Raw genomic sequence first — 22,008 nt, 5'->3', positions numbered from 1 at the left:
CAAAACAAAACAAAATGATATAAACACCAGTCCAAAAGGGAGTGAGAAGAAGAAAAATCTTATAAACTCTCACCCCCCTTTACCCTAAGCCCTTACTTTCCCACCATCAGAGTCCAGTGCCCTACCCAAGTGTATATGTACATATATACATGTAATTTTCATTTCCAAACAACATACAAATGAATAACAAAACGTATTGTCAAAGTATGCAGATTTATAAATGCTGACATTCTGTATTTTTTTGTATTTGCACATATTTATCCATGATCATCTTCCTGTATCTATATTTAAATTCTTTTATGTTTGGACATTGTTTCAAGCATTTACTGGTTCTGTTCCACAACTTCACTCCACAAATTGAAACACAGAATCTCTTTTTATTTGTACGTGCTTTATGTATGACAAATGTATCTTTTTCCCTAAAATTGTATTTTTCCTCTTTTGTAATAAATAACCTTTGGATATTTGTGGGTAATAAGTTGTTTTTGGCCTTGAATATTATTTGAGCGGTACAATACTCTACTAGATCGTAAAATTTGAGTAATTTTGATTCTATGAATAATTTATTTGTGTGCTCAAGGTAACTGACTTTGTGTATGATTCGTATTGCTCTCTTCTGAAGTATTGAAAGTGAATGTAACGTTGTTTTATAGTTGTTCCCCCAAACCTCTACACAATAAGAAAAATATGGTAAAACTAATGTACAGTATAACATGTGGAGTGATTTGTGGTCCAGAACCAGTTTAGCTTTATTTAAGACAGAAATACTTCTGGATAGTTTAGCTTGTATGTAGCTAATATGTGCTTTCCAGGTTAGTTTGTCATCAATTATGACCCCAAGAAATTTATTTTCATAAATTCTTTCAAGTTTCACCCCATTTATGTGCATGTCAATGTCAATATTTTTACCCTTATGGTGACCAAATAACATCATTTTTGTTTTACTTAAATTTAGTGAAAGCTTATTTACATCAAACCACAGCTTCAGTTTTTCCATCTCCTTCTTAACAATTTCAATGAGTTGCTGCAAATCATCCCCATCACAAAACACATTAGTATCATCAGCAAATAGAACTAGCCGTAATTTGTTAGAAACCTGAAATAAATCATTTATATATATAATAAACAATATTGGTCCCAGAACCGACCCCTGAGGGACACCACAAACAATGTCCAAACATTGGGAACAAGCACCATCAACCTTTACAAACTGCTTTCTATTGCTCAAATAGCTTCTGATCCAGTCTAGCACTAACCCCCTAATGCCATACCGATCCAATTTATGAATTAATATACAGTGGTTAATTGTGTCGAAAGCTTTTTTTAAGTCAATAAATACCCCGATTACATGTTTTTTATTATCAATAGCATTTGTTATATTTTCTATTACATTCATCAGGGCCAGTGATGTTGATCGATTTGACCTGAACCCATACTGTCCTTCGTCCAGTATCTTGTGCTTTTCGATGAAAGAGTTTAATCGGGTTATGAAAATTTTTTCCAAAATCTTTGATAACTGCGGTAACATAGAAACTGGCCTATAGTTTGTGAAGTGATGCTTGTTCCCGGTTTTGTACAATGGTATAACTTTTGCAATTTTCATTTGATTAGGAAATGAACCTGTTTGGAATGATAAATTGAAGATATATTCTAACGGTTTCAGAATTCCACTGATTACTGTTTTCACCAAGGCCATATCAATGCCATTAACATCAGTAGAGAGTTTACCCTTCATTCCTCTCACGGTCTTTAATATTTCATTTTCAGTTACTGGGTTAAGAAACATGCTACTGGGATTTCTGTCAATTAACATTTGCACATCCTTTCTAAATGTTCCTGGATCCGGGATTTGCTTTTCTAACTCAGGTCCCACGTTTACAAAGAAATCATTAAATCTTTTAGCAATCTCTTCCCTTTGATCTATTTCTTCACTCTTACTAATAAAATACTTTGGATAGGAGTCTTCCTTGTTACCCTTTCTTAGAATAGTATTAAGTATGCCCCATGTTTTTTTGATATTACTTTTGTTTTCCTCTAAAAGTTTTCCATAATATTCCTTCTTGCATGTTCTTATGATCTGCGTTAGCTTATTTTTGTATTTTTTATATTTAATTTCGGCCTCTTTTGTTCTCTTTTTTAAGTAGTTTTTATAAAGAGTATTCTTTTTCTTACATGCATTCTGCAGTCCTTTTGTAATCCATGGACAATGGAAATACTTAATTTTTTCCTTGAACTTTTTAACTGGACAATGTTTATCATACATCGAACCAAATATCCGCAAAAAATAATCATAAGCCTCATCAACAGTTTCTTTTTGATAAATCACATCCCAATTATGCTCAAGTAGCTCAGTTTTAAATGCATTGATGGAGGTTTCTGTTTTAATTCGTCTGTATCCCATTGAGAAATGCAACTTGTGGTTGACATAACTATTGTCATATACTGTGAAAACTGGAAGATGGTCACTGATTTCATTAATTAGCAACCCATTAACTGTTTTATTTTCAGTGTCATTGGAGAATATGTTATCAATTAATGTTGCACAACTTGCAGTTATCCTACTTGGTTTTGTAATTCTTGGAAATAAGCAAATGCTGTACATGGTGTTAAGAAACATTGACCCAGACTGACTGATGATATCTGGCTCCAACAGGCCAGTTTCTCTATTATAAAAAAATGGCAATTGAATTGGCTTAAGTGGTTGGAGCCAGAATAAGCCATTTTCTATGGGTGATGCCACACTCACTCCAGTTCTCATGTGGAATTTCAAAAGCTCTGAGATAGAATGAGAAGTTTGACCATAGAGGGCAAGTTAGAAGTAAAACTTTGAAATTAATTATCTAACAAACTGAAAACCACTGAAGTGCCGGAGGGATGTGTGCTCTTTTGCTGTTGTGGGTTAAAGAAATCTAGCAGAATTCATAGAGTTCGTTGCCCTTCCTTCCATCTTCTGTTTTTGCTATTTGACTGTTGTTTGCTGAAGTTGTCTGTGTATGTGGATGTAGTTGTGCAGGTGGACAAGGCAGTCACTCACCATGCCTATCCTACTGTCTACACCTCCTCCACCCTGCCATTGAGTTTCTTCATCCTCCTCTCTTTCTGCCCGCTCGTCCCCACACTCCATCCTGTCCTCCCTCTCATCTGGTCAGGTGAGACGGAGGTGAAAGGAGGAGGAATCTTTTCTTTGCTGTCTGGAGCCACTGGTAACCTTATACCTCAACTGAGACCAGCAGAGAGAAGGACTATTTGAAACTTGACCCTCGGTGGTTGCACGCTCAACACAGAGGTCATTTTTTTCAGACGCACTCTGCGAGTGTCCAACTTTGTGCCAGACTAAAAACACACATGTAACATAAAGCCTGAAAGGGCTATTTTTTCCCATGGCAGTTTCCTCCTGAAACAGTTGCTCCACTATTTGAGCCTAAGGATGAACATTGAGTTTCATCCCTAAAGTTGTAAACCACCTTGAAGCTATAGTGCTGCCTTCACACCAAACACAAACTCGCATCCAATGCCTCTCTGTCTATGCGCGACAAACGTTCTACTCATCATTTGTCCCAAAAAATGTGTTCATAAATTTGATGCTCCTGACGTGTGTGGGAGGAGCCACGGTGAAAGGTTTTTTGCCTCGTAGCCTCATGGAAGCATTGACTGTAAATGTATATCTGCATGGAAGACACAAATGATTTTTATTTATTTTAAAGAGCTTTACAAAAAACATTGGTAAACACGTCTCCATGTCTGCGTTCATAAGATCATTCAGAGACTCTCCCAGTCCGGTGAGGTTCCCCATCCACTGCAGGAGTTGCGTTTAATGGAAGCTTTCAGCGGTACTTCCCTCTCTCTGTGACCCAGTTTGACGACTTGCTGTCCCGAATTAGTGCAAGGAGGGAAAAAATAAAAATAGAGAAACTTTTTACAAATGTCTCGATACAAATAATAAAAAAATGAAAAGTTCAGGATGAGGACAATCAGGTTCTCGTCAATGTTGCTTTTGGACTCCACCCACTAAACACTTCATCGAGTCTTCCCTGGCCCTAACTTTTTTAATCCATCCGTCTTCTTTCCCGCCATGCCCGAAAGGCGCTGCTGTCAGACCGCCGCACCCGATGCTCAAAAACACAGCAGAAAGTCAGATTGCATCTGTACATCAACTTAATATTGAAACTCGACGCCCTTGATGAATTTGCTGAAATTAATTCAAATTCCGTTTTCAAAAATATGGATACAGACTATTGATTACCAATGTATGGTTGTTACTCACAAGCATTTCATTTTTTACTTTGTCTTGTTCCTAAATTAAGCTAATGTTATGTGAAGGTAATCAAAGACGATAAGAGTAGAGAATTGTTCAAACGATAATCATTTCCTCGCTGCCATGTTTGTAGTGTAATTGGTGTCAGGCTGGGTTTTTTTCACATGATGCTATAGCTGGTTGTCAGAGGGTGTGACTAAAACAAGTTTCAGAAATCTGGTGTTTATCATCTTTTTATAGACAAAATTGTATTCTGTATTCGTCTAAGTCTCTGTTTTAGGATTGTTGGTAGTGGTATCAGTTACAGTCTTTAGGACAAAAGTCCAGACTGGGGGAACCAGATGTGTCAAGAGGCAGTGGCTTGGGCACAACGTGCCCCCCTGGGGCATGTGGAAATGTTTGAGGAGGTCATTCAGCAACCCTTCTGGTCCTCGTCTTCCCAGGGCTTTTCCTGAGCAGCGTGGCACAGTGTGTGGGCTGGCCTCAGCCCAGAACTGCCAGTCGGCCCACTTCTGCCAGGCCCCCTCCCCTGAGACTAAGGACAAAGGTGGGACGCAGCCAAGCACCCCCCCCCCCCCCCCCCCATATTTTGGCTCTTCGTTCTTTCTATCTATGTCCTGTCATTCATAAAATACAACTGTGTAAGTTGATGTTCTCAGCTAAACACAAACGTTGCAGATCTTTACCAGCAAATCCAACAGACGTTTGATCCCACAATCCTTTGAGAGCACACATAAACAATCACACAGCAGAAATATTCCCACACCCACCCCCATCCCTCTGCGGTGAGTGTGATGCCGTTTAGCTTGTCGCCTTGTGTGGGCTCCACATCAAACCAGCTGCTTAACCAATAAAGGTTAGCCACCAGTCCTAGCTTAGCTAGCATGTATCAATCTCAGAGGGTGGGTAAATGGAAGTACTCCATCCTTCACAACCACCCACAGCGCTGCCTCCTATGACTGGCTTGTACGGCCAGATGAGTGATACTTGTCACCATGCTTCGAGCTCGCTTACAACCTTCACTCACTTTCTCTTTTAGTTATTTTTCCCAACTTCCTGTTGGGTAAACTGACAGGATCTCTGCCTCATTGATCTTCCTTCTATTTTTTGTTTTTTAAAGTACCTCTACTATAACGCCACCATCTTTGTTAGTTTCAACCACAAACTTCACACCTCGCACAAAATAACGCCAACACAAGATTGTGTGGGTTGGGAAGTGAACCATTTTTTTACGTTTTGTGTCACTGTCCTATTATCCCTTGTGCTATCTTAGATGACCCCACCCTTCCATTGACGTGTTCTCCCTACCATGACAAAGGTGGATAAAGGTGAAAAGAATTTCATGTAATCCATGGACACTAGTGAGGTTCACAAATCATTAAAGAAAAAAGGTCTTGTGGGGTCTACATGACCCAACTCCCAATGTTAAAGTGCCTAGGATAGCACAAGGGTTACAGTAAAAATTAACGGATCTTTGGAGACAATTTTAATGGATATTGGAGACCCATAATAACTCTACCTACCCACCAATATTGTAATTATTCATTCCAAACTGTAGGTGTCGCCACTCAGTAATAGTTTTTATTTATTTATTTATTTTTGTAAATTTCAAAGTAGGTTATAGATTCTGCAGTTTTTATTTTATGCATCACTTGAAGGAGTTTATCACATAGTTGTATGTAGATCCCTACCATTTTATATGGTGTAATAATATATACTGAGGTAATGTGACCCTAGGTTTTTTACCATTAAATGGTGACTCCAAATTACAAACCATTCTTGTCAACCTCAAGAAAACAAACCAGTTTCTTTGTCTTCGTGGAGTCTGTTGAGCCTTAGTAGGCTACAAAAAAACCCAGCTACCTTTAACGTAGCACATGTTTAGACTATGACCACAGTGACCCTAAAGTTGTACTACCATGCATTAACCATTGAAGTAGTTTTATTCTTTACATTTTTGGGAGATTTCAGTTTATAAATGGGGATTATTCTGTCTGGGAAAAAAAGTGTTTTGTTGGTTTAAAATCATAAAAAAGGTTTTAAATTTGGCATCTATAACTCTTTGAAATAAAAACCAAAGGAGTAAATCATCAGAATCCATCGCACAAATGCACATATATGATCACAGTTAGACTTGCCTAAATGTGGTTAACCCTACATTCCACATTTCAAACTTGTGGTCTTCAGATTCTCCAATCCTGCTTTTCAGGCTGACCTATCAACCTTTTTCACCTTTCTTGACTCCAGAATCCCTAATTAACCCAGAAAACAGGCTGATTCTGTCAGGACAACTTGAATTCAATTTTATTTAAGCTAGCTATCAGTCCAGATTGGAATTTCGTCTTCTCTAAACCTTGATGTTGTTTCAAAATCTAAGGTGTAGTACGAAATTTAAAAAAGGGTCTTAGCTTTTTAAAGATTTAGAGGCCAAATGTCTGGTAAGTGGGTAAGATTCCAGGGATGGACAACTCCAGGCCTTTAGGACCACATTTCTGCATGTTTTCCAATATACCCTGCTCTGGCATGTCGTAATTGCCTGGACATATCTGAACCAAGTAATCAGTCACAAGTAGGGCTTGGACATCTGTAAATCATGCAGACATGCCGGCCCTTGATGCCTTGAGCTGCCCACCCTGTAGTCAGTTTAATCGAGCAACCATTAAAATTTTTGAAAGAGAAAAGCAAAGCTTCGTCAGCATAAAAATATTTAAACTGTGTGAGTGGATAGTGGCGCTCAAAGATTGGATAAAGACTGAAAAGAGAGGAGGATTGAGAACAGAACCCTGTGGAACATCAGTGTAGAGATACCATTAAACAATAGGCAAACTTGAAAGAGAATTGTATAATTCAATAAAACCTTTAAACTTAATTAAAAAAAACGAAGAGCTCAAAGAAATTGTGACAAAACAAAAACTTCGACTGTTTAGTTGGCAACAAAAAAAAAAACATACAACAAAAACTAAGTTGAATCACCAAATTGATCAAACTCAACACAAATGAAGTATACTTCAGAACTAATTTAAAGAAACTAAACCAAAGACTGAGATCCTCACACCTCCCCTTCCAGGAAACTTTGAAAGTTTGCCCGAATACTTTGGATTTCTACCATTCAAGAGCAGTGCCAGAGATACCCAGTTCACAAAGCGTAAGGAGGATATTTAGATATACGGCGTTAAAAGCTACAGAAAGATCAAGCCGGATTAGAGCAGAGGATTGGCCGGCAGCTTTAGCAGTGCAAAGAGATTCCATGTCAGAACGGACGGCCATTTTTATGAAAGAACCACTATAAAAAAAAAAAGGTGGTTAGACTTCAAAGGGATGTTTGGAAAATTCAAGAGAGGTTGAATGCTCCTCCTATAGTATCAAAAAAATTAACATGACTTAATGGCTAAAAGATTTCCTACTGATAAGATCCCAAGTTATTTTCTTTAGGGGTGCAACGGATCACAAAAGTCATGGTTCGGATCAGTAAAATGGAAACAAACAAAGTCACTGTGTACCATAGACTGTAAAAACAATGGACGAATCGAGGTGTTACGTCACCCATAGATAATCCCTTACCCCCAGCTCTCACAAAATGAGGCCAAATCTCTCACCATCGCTTCATGATACGGGCGGCGCCATGTTGAAACCAGTCAACAATGATTGGTCCGAGTCACTCTTAGTCATCGTATCTATGGCAATGGCGACAGTAATTGCCATAGATACGATGACTCAGAGCCACTCGGACCAACACCGTTGACTGGTTCCAACATGGCGGCGCCCGTATCAGGAAGCAATGGTACTTCCTATTTGGGAACACGACAAGAGAGGACTTGAGCCGTCGATTGTTTTTACAGTCAATGCTGTGTCCCCTACTGCTATGAAGCCCCTCCCACTGGTTCTCGACGGAGCTTTCTCCTGCCACAGTGCGGCGACGCTTTAGTCCAGTTCTTCGGAATAAATAAACCTGATCGGTCATCGTCCGCATCCGCACAATGAGGTCAATAAAGCTGTAGACGGAAGCTCCTGGACACAGTTCTGGACAAAAGTCAAGCAGCAACTTTAAACAAATTCGGTGTACTGTGAATTGCGTTCGGGGGGGGGGGGGTTGATACACGCATGTTGTGCCGAACCATTCCACACTTAGTTTTCTCTACTTCTCATAAATCTCATTTCACAAAGTCTGTTTTAAAAAAAAGAAAAACAACAGATTATAGATAAGAGTAGCCTTGTCCACATTAGTGGGGCGAAAAGTGAGTTTAATCTCTTTATTTTTTATTTGAACAAGGGCACAGCGACCTGCTGTGGGCTGGTAGTTTGCGGTTTTCATTGATTGAAGTTTCCCTTTAAACTTTAACATCAAACAGCCTTTATCCCTGCATCCACCTCCTCCGCGCCCCTTGGATCTTCTGAGGCCAGTGTCCTGCTGATAATAAAGAGGCAGGTCAGATTAGATGCACAGATGTCCAGCTTGCACGTCAACACTGCAGGAATAGGTCCAGACTTCGCTGGTCTTGAACGTGTGCAACCGTGCATGCAGTTTTTCAGGCAAAAATCGAATTTGACACTCTGGGTTATTTTTATCCCCCAAATGATGACTCAGAGTCACAAAACACACGTTCTTGGAGGGCTTTCCTCCGGCATGCACGTGTTTCTGACAGAGTGCACTGCTGAACTGAGCAAAGTATTGCTGTGCTCCTGCACAGCTGAGTGTGGTTTGTGCATCTGACAGTCGCTGTGTCTCTCCTGGATGGACTTCTGGTGAGCCCTCCTCTTCATTCCTCATCCATCAAACCAAAATCACAAACACTGCCTCTCTTGTGTCTGGGTCTAAGAGGAGCCAGATGCAAAGTAGCACACATTTTATGCGTGTGCAGGGCTGTTTGCTTTGTTCCCTGGTCTTTCTGAGTTTCTGCTCCTCCTGAATGTGTTTGTGTGCGTCTCTTGGTTACAGGGTTCGTTGTTTCCTCTGAAATTTTCCAGTCTTTTTTGTGTCCTGGAATGCTGACTCAGCAAAAGCAATGGAGATCCGATGTTTAATGGGGTCTGTTGGCTTCCCAGGCATATGTTTCTGCTCCAGCACCACATTGACAGTATATGCGCTGGCAGAGGTGTCCTATAGAGTCGTCTTTAGGTGGTCTGAGTGTGTGTTTGTTCGCACATGGGTGTTCAGTATGCGTTGACCTTGTCTCTCATTGCCAGTTCCCAGAAGGTTGATGAATAAATAAAACCATGACGCCTACCCGGTGAGCCCGCGTTGACTGCTGGCAAGACTGAGTGACAACAAACATGCGCGCTTTCAAAAAGCTATCTCCTCTGTCTGCAAGGCTGTGTTTGCTCATTGAAATAATGTTGGTTTTCTGTAACTCTCTGACCCGATATCCAGTCCTCCTCTGCATTCATCCACATTCCTGGACATTGGTGTGTTAAAGGTTGAAGGAAATCATGTGTAGAGGATGTGTTTGCGCACCAAAAAGCAATTCTACCTTTCGCTAGTCATTAAACGATGCGATGTGCAGATTTAAGCTCGATATACAGTGATCCCTCATTTATCGTAGGAGTTACATGCTTGAAAATAGCCTGCAAAAGACGAAATTCAGGAAGAAGTCAACTTTCTTCTTTACAATGATTATAGACTGATTGGATCACAAGTGTGTTCTCTTTTTACTCCCATACCAGGGTTCAAATCCGGGCTGCTCCCTATTCCCTTCTCTGCTGCTGTGCCGGTCCCAAGCCCGGTTGGATTGAGAGGGTTGCGTCAGGAAGGGCATCCGGCGTAAAAACATTGCCAAGTTCACCATGCGGCTCATCCTCGAGGGAGGGTTGTTTCGCTGTGGCGACCCCTGATGGGAGACGCCGAAAGTGAAAGAAGTTCACAAATCTGCCAACCTATAACCACTATTTTACAAGGCTTTACATTGGTACACACAGATGATTTAAACCCAATGAAAATGATTAAAAGTTTTGTAGGACGTAAACACCCAACATGGACGCCATAAGACAGGTACATATGTCTGGTCAATGTAGAGAAGAGCAGCTGTGGCGGCCTGTACTTCAGGCTTTAAGGAACGTCAGAAATCATGATGCAGAGATAATCCATGGGATGTGAGACACAACGGGTAGCCATCGTGGGCAAATCAACTGTTGAGATCATGTGAGTTTGTGAGGTTAGAGGTCAACTGGTCAGTCAGATCATTGCACATGGTCAGAGGTCTCCTAGCAACTAAACAGGGGGGCATGATTTTAACAACAAAGGGCTGCACATTTAACAGTCGCCAACGCGTTGAAAACAGCTCTAGTTTTCTGCATTTTCACTCTAATATCTTGAAGAAAAAAAAGATATCAGAGAATCCTAGCAGTGAAATAACAGATGTTGTCATTCAGCTTCCACAAAGCAAAATGTCGCCGCCAAACCACCGAATTCCATTGATTTCATGTTATATCGATGTCAAATTTCATTCAACCAATTTCTTATGGTAACGAAAAACTGTTTTTATTTAACTAGTGACTTCAACTCAAAGAATTTAGGAAAAAAACTATTTTAATTTGACATTAAAAAAAAATTATAGCTTAATCGAAAACCAAATTTTGCCAACAAATTACAAATAATTGCTTTAAAATGAACACGATTCATAGAGTTATTGCATTGCATGTTCTAAGTAAATATCACTTAGATTTTGAACAATCAGTATTTTTAGACCTCACCATAAAAGGCGTAAAAAGCTGAAATGTTATTCCGTCAACTCGCATTAGCCACGTCCGATGCTGTTTTGTCTTTGCTTCATATCTGTCTGCTTGGTTTCACCAACGTTGGTGCGAGCCATCGGTTCAGCTCTCATTAAAATCTTCATAAGTCATGATAATGGCCGTCATGACCCAGAGTGAGCTCAGGTCTTATTAGGCATCATAAATCACAGGCGTATTAGGTTATTCTTATCCAGGGATTATTTATAACACCTGTTCATGTGTCAGATTTACTTAACATCCCAACGAAGATGTCAGATGTTTTGGTTTTATCCATTTCTCTGATTGTTGTCTGCAGAATGATGCGAACGCTAAGATGTCAACACCTACACTGTTTATTTTCTGTGACACACATGTGTTACTCATAAAGGCGCGTTTCTCATTTAGAGAAAGAAAAAGTTACCACGTGTAGTTTAAAGAAAGTGGAGGACTTTGATGTGGGCTGACGGCTTTTTGGGTCGCTGTGATTTGAATAAGCCATAAATTCCTTCATGCTCTGTCTGTGTCCCTGTCTGACACTCGCTAACACACCAGCGGGGTCAGCGGCGCACACATCAAAGCCAAGCCAGGAGCCACGCTCAGACGTGCATTCACTCTGCAGACAAACTGGCAGCTTTTTTTTTTTTTCTGTCCACATCACGTTTTGATGAACACTCCCTAATTTTTTCCATAATGTGCACCCTGACAGTCTGGCTAATTATAGCAGACCTTTTTTTGACTGCCTGGCTTAAGTTGTAATTTATTGTACTTAGAACCATGTACAACACAAATGCACGTCTAATTGCACATTGCATTGCTGAAAGTCCCTAAATGCCACATGAAGGAATACAGTAGAGAAGAGAAAACATCAGAAATGCAAATGGTGTTTCATATTTGTCTTATTTTTTACACTAGACGCCCTGTCCAAATTCCTACTCTAACTTATAACTACTAAAACACTTTATTGTGCAGCACTATTTAGTGGCCTGATATTTAAAAGGAATTCAGACACCTTGCTCACTACTTTTTTTTTTTTTTAACGGCGGATATGACGTCATCAATTCCATAAAGTTAAAATCTAATTGATATGAGAGTTTTGTGACAATTATTTATGAGCCCACTGTCTTCTGAAGATAAAAACGTTGAGGATTGATTAAAAAATACTTTTAAATACATTTTTGGGGCAAAAATTGTTCAGACACAATGCATTGCGGTTTATATTCGCCGATTTAGTGAGCATCTATGCAGACTGGTTTTTCGCAGAGACTTCTGGGAAATATCCAGGGCACTCGATTTTGGAATTGCAGATCCGGATAGCACTACAAAATGGCAAACACACTTTATAGGGGTTAGGGTGGGAATTCGGACATAGCCTTGGTTAAATCTTTTCTTCAAACACAAAGATCTTTATTGATTGAGTGCAGATATACAGTTATCTTGTAATTTTGTGTGTGGGAGTGATCGTGTTCCGGGGCTCGACATAGCCATTTGTCCGCTGGCCCGGTCCTGTTTTTCGAGCAGTGCGGACCACAAGACTTTACTTTTCACTTGTCCGCTCGGGCCACTAAAATATCTAACGGTTTATATATTCTTCACCTTTTTCAATAAAGTCAATTTTGCGAAAACGTGTAGATTTACCTCGTCTTCTTAATTTAGTTTTTCTGCTAGTCCTGTGTTCAGACTTCAAGGGTTTCTATGGGAAACCTTTGATCACTTCTCCTTCTCTCCCGCCTGCGCGCGCCCGGCTTTCACTGCCGAGCACCACGCGGCACGCGCTCACTACTTTTTTTTTCAAACTTTATTGAATGTAACAATTCAATACAAAACAATGTTAAACAGCAACAACGAAGGAACAAGCCAGTGGGTTATTATAACATTTGATTATAAATCCGACACCGTCACTGAAGAGAGACTGAAGCATGTCAGAGATGTGGAAGACATGGCAGGAATAGATAGGAATATGTTGGATGGAGTAGTGGGTATAATTAGTAGTATGGACAGCAAGATATTTAATGAATGCATTGAAGATGAAACTGTATCCACTAAGCTTTAAGCTGAATGTCAAAGAATCAAAGGCAACTCCAAATACCTTAATCTCAGACTCAAATGCAGTAGAATGTTAAACTACTTAATTTTGTTTTTCTTTACAACACTGTAAGCAGTAAGTATTTCTAGTTAGCTGAATGATCTCAGTTAGACCTGCACAATATGAGGAAAACTCGCGATATGCGATATCAGAGATTAAAATTGCGATAACGATATAATTTGCGGTATATAAACAAACAGCAAAATAACCAAATAACCATTCCCAGTTTAAAAATTATACTCCAAATGACCCATGTTGACATAGGTTACAAACATCTAACATAACAGGGCTCCATCTGATTGGTCAACAATGTGAAGGCGTCCATCCGATTGGTCAAATGCATTAAGGGATTTATTTGATTCGTTAAATGGTTCAAGCTGCCATTAGATTGTTTTAACACATTTAAGGTTTATGATTTATTGCGATATTTGTCGTTAGAAGCACCATGAAAACTTCTGAACTAGTGTTACCTACTACACTGCAGTGCTCTCTTCAAAACATCTGAAACAGACTAGAGCAGATTTAAGTTTGATATGGTCTATTTTCAGTCATTGAAAAGTGTAGAAATAAGTGATGTCACCAGAATGCACCAAATTGCACCATATTAAAAGTTTCCGGGGGGGCATGCCCCCGGACCCCCCTAAAGTTGCAAGCACCTGCGAAGCGGCGGGTCCCGCTATGCGCGGTGTCGGGCCAGTATCTTTCAGGCAGGGCCAGTAAGTTTCAAAAACTACTGGCTCTGTGGGCCAGTGCAAATTTCTGGGCTATGTCAACCCCTGTGTTCCGGTGAAAGACTGCTGACCTGTCCACCGCCTATGCCCCACAGTAGCCGGGACAGGCTCCGGCAACCCCATGACCCAACAGGGAAATAGCCTTTCCCCTTAAGGGATTTTAGTCTTCCCTGTCTTCAATTTTTTTTTTTTTTTACAGAAAGACACACATTAGTATGACACACCTTCCTTCTGGCTAAAGTTATCACTTCAGGTGGTGTGCCTCAAGGCTCTATCCCGGGGCTTCTTTTTTAATCACTATAGTGTGATATAACTTGTCATGTTTCTTGTTTGTGGCCCCTCAGGCCATGTTGTCAGTCAGATAGTGGGAGCGTCTGTGTCAGCTCTGTTCCCTAAAGACAGTCAAAGGAGAGACGGTCTATCAGAAGGGGGGGGGTTTGAAGCAACGATGAAGAAAATTCTTAGAAGTGTGCAAGACATGTCCATAGGGAGAACGGCAGGTCCTCCTCCCACTCTCCTTTAGCCCTCCTTGTAGCTTAAACCAAGTGATAATATGTTTAGGTATTTCAAGATGCAGGAATCCAAGGATTGTTCTTCAGATGTGTCGATCATTCTTTATAGTACTCCTGTTGTGGCACATTAAATTCTTTAAATCAGTTTATCCTATTTTGGACAATAGCCCTATTTAATACAGATTTTTGCGAAGGTATTGTTCATGCAGCAAATAAAACTCTTTTACTGTCCATGTAGATACTGTGTACAGTGTACAGTCGTGTTATTGGTCAAACAGATAACTAAAGATGTTGTGTTTATACTTGATAAATATAAGACATTTCTGATTTACAAATTTCTCTTTCATTTAAACCATCTAATTGATTCTAAAGAAAAACATTATTCAAAACAGCCAGTCGTACCTCAATAAAACACTAATCCAATGTCCTCAATGACATGTCTTGAGGAAGCTCTAGTGATTTTTACTCAGGAAATTATCAACATGTATTTAGTTTATTTTTATTTTTATTTAAACCACCAGCGACTCGTGGGTGTAGAAGCAGCAGAAAAATGTTTATAGAGCTGTCACATCATCTGAGCGTGTGTGTTTTTGTAAACAAGCCGCATCTCCAGAGCTTAACTGCTGTCCTATTTAACTGGTCGATAAGCAGGCTTTAGCTTTAATTATATGATGTCTGATATTGCATGGTCTTACATCATGCTGGTGTCTTGTTCATGTGTTTTGTCAAGTTGGTGCTGATGCACGTGTGTTTGTCCGTTGCGTTTTTCGCGCGGCTTTTGTCTTTGCTTTGGGATTTTCAAGGGTGTTAAAACTGTGGGTGTATGCTTTTGGCAACTCTGACCGCCGCTGGTCAGAACACTGGGTTTGCGTGTTTCTGTGTGTTTTCATAAGTATAGCAAAGATTTCATCAGACTTTAAATCCTTAGGTTTTTAGAGTTTCAGGAATGGGTTTAGTACATCTGGATTTGAACAGGAAATCGTTTTGTTGTGGTGACATGAATAAATCTATTTAATTTCAATTAGATTGTTTACTATAAAATATTTATTCTGTGATTTGTTAATATTCACAACCATTTCAGAAAGCATAAGCAGAACAATTTTCTGATAGCCAATTTATTAAAATGGTTTTGGTCATAGTTTAAGGATTTATGCCATAACTGGGCGGTTTAACAACCATCTTGACTGATGGACAATAAATCTGTTGTTGGATATTAAGCAGCGCTCGCTGGATCCATCCATTCGTTACCCGCCATTCATTCCTCTTCTGTTTCTGGGACATCAGCCTAAACAAAGACAACCAGACTTCCTCTTCTCTCGATTACATCTTCTACCTCATAGCGGCCTAATCCTGCTGTACAAGAGCTACCATCCTTCTTGTTTTCCAGCTGTCTCTGCCCTGTTTGTTGCTGATTACCGGGATCAAGTGCTTCCATATTTTGATTGGCTGAACACACCTGTTCTAGATAATTATCTGCAGGGATAACTGGAAAACCCTTAACACTTTAACAATGGAGATGTCATTGGTGACACCTGAATAACACACGCTCTTTCACCTACCGGAACTCTTAACCGCTAACACAATCAATGGGAATCAGCTGATTTACATTCTTTGTTTAAGCACTTCACTGTTGTAAAGTGTTGCATATCAGCGCAATGTTGGTTTACTGAGCCTCAGAATCCGTTGGTATTACATTAATTGCGTAAATGGTTGAAGAGTTACGGTAGTCGAAAGAATGTCAACACTTGAGCCAAAGCTCCGGGGTTAATGGGGCTAAAGACCCGTGTTGGATAGCTCTGTTCTAGGTTGTTAGATTCTTTGACCAATAGTAGGATTACTTTTTACTATTTATATATTACCACAATTCTGTTTCAAACTGAATAGTATGATAAAACCATTAAACCGAATTGTGTGGAAAGTGAATCGTTGCATCCCTGCTGCGTACCAGTATATTCATGTTAAAAGTGTCAAACACGTGTTGTGCTGATTTAAAAGGTTTTCTTGTGTTTTATTGCGTTGCACCAGACTTAAAATAAATTATGTTTCAGAATCTTAGTTTTTTTGTCATTGTTTTGTGATACAAAAAAAATACATCATAAGCGTGAACCAAAAAACCGACGTCTGATCTGAACTGTGAAGGAATTGCATCATCGGATCCCTAATATGAACTGGGTATTCATGGTAGGCGATTTGTTATTCTTTATCCTTTTAAATATCAATCATCTAGAAGAGAAGATGTGTCAAGATATTCATACAGAAGGAATTAAAGATAATGGGGGTTTTATACATTGATGATCTCTTTGCTGACAATATTATGCTATTTATTAAAAAACTTCTTTCTATGGAGATATTTCAGGCTATAAAATGAACCAAAAGAAATCAGAACCATTGATGACATCACGAATATGGCTAAATACACCTAATAAAAGTATCACTTTATTGACCTAGATTAGGATTTTGGTACCTGAGAGTCACTATTACACAAGAAACTACAGATGTTTTCAGAACAAATTATGATAAATAATAAAAGAAAGAAAGAAAGATTGACCTTAGTCACTGGGAAATTCTCATTTTTTGTCCCTCTTTGGCAAAGTTAAAACTGTCCAAATGAATGTCTCCCCCGTCTTCCATTCTTATTTCAACATTTCAATTCAATTTTCTTTATTTTAAACACAAATGAAAATAAACACAAGAGTTTAAAGAATACAGATAAAACAAGACAGTGTGCTTGAACAGGAGTGGGTTGAAGAGAAATCTTGTGTGATCCCACCTCTTTTTTTTACAGGGGTACATGGGGTTCTCTGTTTACACGTCATGAAATTTGTTAGATAGGAAAAGACTTTTAATTTTTTACAATCTGCCTTTTTCTGTGTTTTCAGGTCAGCTTTTTGTTTAGCCTGCTTCCAGCCTGTCCACACCCACTATGTTCACCAGTGACAGGTAAGGGGAAGATGCATATCTGTTTGCATGGGCGAGTGTGGGTTTTTTTTTTTTTTTTTGCTTAATAGATCATTGATGCATTTCTGGGCTGGTTGGCTGCAGCAGACAGTGGAAATGGCTCTGGACTCCCCTGAGGAAACTAGATATCTCCCAACACACACACTCTTAACAGCTAACACACACATACACCAGCCAAAAACACAGACACAATGTGGTCGGTGAAAAAAAATAAAAAAAATACTCAAGACTTTAAAGCACGTTTTGCACACTCAAACACACACTCGCATACAATTAGAGGCACCACACACTTGCCGGCTGGGCTCCGCTCTGCTTCCATCTGAAGATGAAAGGAGGAGAGCAAAGACAGGCAGGAGGGAGGTGAAGAGGGAAGAGATTAAGCAGAGAGAGAGAAAAGAGTACAGGACAAAGAAGGAGAGCAGATAAAGAGGAAAAGGAGGAGCGTGCACGAGGAGTGACGGCCAGCTCTTCCACCTCCCTTCCCTTCATCCTGTTGTCTTTTTCTTCACACATCGGTGAAAGCGTCACATTGATAGAAAAGCCAAAACAGAACGAAAAACGCAGTTCAGTAGTTTGCTTTAACCATGCATCTTTTTTGAATGATATTTGCATTTGTGGAGTGGTCATAGACCGATCGGGTCAGACAGGTTCTGCTGTACAGGGAAGGCCTTTTACTCAGAGGCAATCTGAGCAGTGCGGATTTGGTCTTTCCTTGACAGACGCACAAACAGAAAGCAATGGAGACGCTTCAGGCAAATCGTGAATCAGATGAGTGGAGGGAAGGCAGCGATAAGACAGGATGAGGATAAAGGAGGATGGAGAATAAAAGGAAGAGCAACCAACCTGGGGGCCCTGTGGGTCTTTGCTGGAGAGGATAAAGGGCAGATGTAGGCATGGTGCAAAATACTAATGTATAGCCGCAGAATTGTCTTTCATATCACTAAATACTTCTTGAGTTTCAAACCCAAGAACGTTATTTTATCTTGGACTGCATCAATGAAGCCAAACCTGAGAAATTCCTGCTTTATTAACCTCTAATGCAAGTGCTGATGCAACAGTTTGACACTAAAGAACTTCCACACCTTAATTTTACCTATCCTTATGTACAAACATGACAGCCAATCATTCTGAAGCTTTGGTTCGCCTAAAGACCGGAAACGTACATCCCAGCTAAGTGAGATGGATTTTCAGGATTTTCTTTTCTTGTTTTGTCTCTCATAGTTGAGGTATAGCTATGAGGAAAATTATAGGCCTCTCTCCTCTTTAAGGGGCACAATTGGTGGCTGACGAAATGCTTTTTTGGCTCCACTGTACAAAGCATTTAATGTTGTTTGAAAAAAGATTGCTGGCAGCTTGAGATGGAATCTATGGCTCTTTTTAGGGAGCCAAATCTTTTGGATCGGTTCATTTGAAAGACCTGTTCAGAAGACCGGCTCCTTTGGCTCATTTTATTGTAATTTGCTTTTAAAAAGCCAGCCTGGAGTTTATTCATTGAATCCTGGAAATGGTCACAAGGAGGACCGATGGCCTGAGATCTGGATTAGAATAATGAAAATTCAGATTCTCCACCAATAAGTGAGTTCAAATTATTTTGGAAAGGTCAAATATAGCTTCACATGTCTGGACAAGATGTTCAAGTCGGATCTGGAGTCATTGTAAATCTTCCACTGCTAGCATATATATAAAGAGTGTGTATGTGTACTTTGAATTCTGTTATTAATGCGACAGCTAAACCAGGGGTCTGCAGCCTCTAAAAGAACCATTTGGTCCAGTTTCTTACTGACAAAACCGAGCTAGAGCCGCAAAATCTCACCACACTGTTTATAAAAATGCGCTTTATTTATGTTTTTGGGGCCATTGAGCATTTTTAATTGTAAATGTAGCTTTTAAATATTTACAATAATGAAATTATAATAGTGTTATATTTATAAGACTGGATAACAATTTGGATTTCTTTTACTCTGACAGCAGCTCATAGAAGTTCCTTCCAAAAACAAATTCAGTGTCAAACACCCTCCTGATGCAGTTATCATTATGATGCAGTTCTGTCATTTAGGAACTTTGCTTCTGAACAGAAACGAGGCACTGCTGTGCAGCAGAAAATGATGAGAAGATGTATTTTAAACAAAAATCTAATAATAAACAGCTCTGACAATAGGTTTAATAATCATTAGTCATCTGACGTGTGTATTTTAAAGGATTGATCAAACACATAAAGCCTCTTAATTTGTTGACATGTCAGGAGTGGTTAATAAAAGGTCTATTTGACTATTATAAGATCATCTCATTAAAAATAAAACTTCAATTACAAAAGTAAACGAAACATTATTGATGCACAATTAGAAACAAATCAGGCCACTTTGAATCTCCATGCAAACACTTCTGGTGAAACAGAAAAACTCCAAAACTCATGACTACAACTCCAGGAAGACAGATGAGACACCCCGCTACGACCACCGGGGGCCCAAAAGTGTCCGGTTTGGGCCGGCTTAATGGATCCATTTTATAATGGAAACGCTCAAATCAGCAAACCGTAGCGCTCAGTAGAAACAAAGCTTTACAATCACAGTCCTATTCACCCAAGCACACACTCACATTCACACACTAACGGCGGCTCCGCTGCCGAACATTGGCGGCACCTTATAACCATCAGGAGCATTGTGGGGTTCAGTGTCGTGCCCAAGGACACTTCGGCACATGGGCAGGAAACCTTTGAAAGGTTTGATCAAGCCAGCTTTCAAGTGGTAGGGGTGTGGTCTTCCAACAAACTCACTCCTCATTGGTGAGAGTTGTTGCCATAGATACATTGTCTCCAACCGTCTCAGTCGGACCAATCAAGATTTCTGGCTTCAATGTGGCGTTGTCCAAATAAAAAAAAAAAGGACAACTAAATTGACCTGATTCGGTTGGAGCCGGAAATAACCATTTTCTACGGGGGAAGTCATACTGACTTGATCCAGTTCTCAAATACAGCCAACGGTACGTTGAAACGATGTGATTAATACTTCAGCTCATTGTGTCGATCCTTCACAAATGAGCAGAATTGATCTTGTTCTACTAATTCCTCTAAACCTAATCAGATAAACTACGTACCAGCCTTTCCTACTGGAAAAGTCGCCCTGTTGAGCAGAATCAACAGTGGAAGGAGAGGGGGGGGGGGGGTGTCAAAAGAGATGGAGTCCCAACCAGTCTTGACTGAACACAGCTGTAACTCGTTAAACATTAATTGGCAATTAATCAGTTCTCCTGCACCCCTCACTTGATTATATCTCAACGCCTTTTAAAAGGAGAGGAAGAGGGGGGAAGTTGAATTATTCACAGCAGCACATGGAAAGTCTTTCTCAGCCAATCTCCATCTCACAGCTTCTTTGGACCTTCATCTCAGCCCCTCCGTGGACCTCGTTCTGTCCATTGATCTTCCTTCATCTGCAATTCCTTCCCTTCATCTGCCCATAGTTTATCCAAAAATGGCGAAGGGGAGTGAGTGAACTGGAGATGTCACAACATCAAAGACGTGCCAGAAGGGAAAATATGGGGGAGGAAGAAGAGGGACTCCATCCTTCAGAGTGAAGGAATTCAGACATACTTTCTGATCTTAGCATAGTTTGGCCCAGATAGCTGTGTGAATACGTGGAGGAACTGAACTGAAAATGTGGACGCTGTCAGCCTGACAGGTGAAACAAGAACTGCCCACCAGGTGGGTGGGTCGGCCCCGTCCTGGGGGTGGCTGCTTAGGGGAGCGAGTTGGTCCTCTATCGAGATGGGGCCCTGGAGGTTTGACGGGTTGGGGTCTCCACTGAGGCAATCGGTGGCTGCCCCTGTTGGTCGGCTTCCTCTGTCCCATCGAGGCCTGACCAGAGTTCTCCCAGGGGCGGTGCTTGGGGGCGGGGGCCTGGGCTTTCTACCGGGGTGCGGCGCTTTCTTCGCTCCTCTCTACTGGTGTGGGGTGGGGGGTCTGGGGGGTCAGCGCTTCAGGCGATGGAGCCCCTGGGCTGGGAGGGCCTGGGCCCAATGCTTGAGGGGGGGGGGGGGGGGGGGGGGGGGACGTTTGATGAACCACCGGGGTCAATTTTCCAGCTGTCCCCGACCCTCTTCCTCATATAACCATTTATTAGGATGAGGGTGGTTGGGGTCGGCCTGCGATGCGAGCTACTTGGCAGTGGCCCCCCCCTCACTTGGTTGCCATATGGGACGTGCCCCCCCCCCCCCCCCTCTCTGGTTGAACTGCACTTAAGACATCTAGGACCCTTGGTAGGGAGGGTACTTGGACATCATTGCCAGCAAGCAGAAGATGTCCTTAGTGCCCTACCTGCCAATTTTAACCACACCCTTTAGTACACACACCCCCTTTACATCACAAAATACACACTCCAACACACACACACACCCATACACGCACACACACACACGCTAACTAACACACATATATCACACAAGGAAAAGGGACTTTCTGATCTTCTGTCCCCCGCCCCATCCCTGGCGGATGGAACCGGGGCCCTCTGTCACAGCGGCCCTGTTCCTGGGTGCTGGTTTCCTGTGCCCGGCTTCCCTGGGGGGCCTTAATCACCCCTCTACCCCTTATTTATCATCCCTCTCTCTTCTTTCCTCCTTTTCTTTTCTGTCCGGTCCAACAAAAAATATTTACAAAAATAATTAACATGAAAAACATTTAGCTGAAATTAGAAAAGGGGTTTATTTAAATATACATCTGGTGTATCATAAGATTCATAACCCCTGTTGTAAAAGTAAAATATGTCCAAC

General features: G+C 40.7%; 1 protein-coding gene across 6 annotated transcripts in view; it reads left to right on the top strand.

Moving 5' to 3' along the window:
- kdm6ba (lysine (K)-specific demethylase 6B, a) overlaps positions 1-22,008 on the top strand; it is a 110,030-nt gene that overhangs the window by 30,316 nt on the left and 57,706 nt on the right. For 5 of the 6 annotated variants that reach the window (XM_011487316.4, XM_078936272.1, XM_078936268.1 and 2 more), the window contains one exon: positions 17,169-17,229. The gene's annotated coding sequence lies outside the window, so the exon portion shown is untranslated. Of the gene's footprint in view, positions 1-4,703; positions 4,803-17,168; positions 17,230-22,008 lie in introns of those variants that run through there. The other variant, XM_078936271.1, reaches the window with a different exon arrangement.

This window comes from Oryzias latipes, chromosome 18 (genome assembly GCF_053564925.1).
Source record: "Oryzias latipes strain Hd-rR chromosome 18, Olatipes_Hd-rR_3.1".
Lineage (NCBI taxonomy): Eukaryota > Metazoa > Chordata > Actinopteri > Beloniformes > Adrianichthyidae > Oryzias > Oryzias latipes.
The sequence above is the reverse complement of the archived record's forward strand: the minus strand, read 5'-3'. Positions and strand labels throughout refer to the sequence as shown.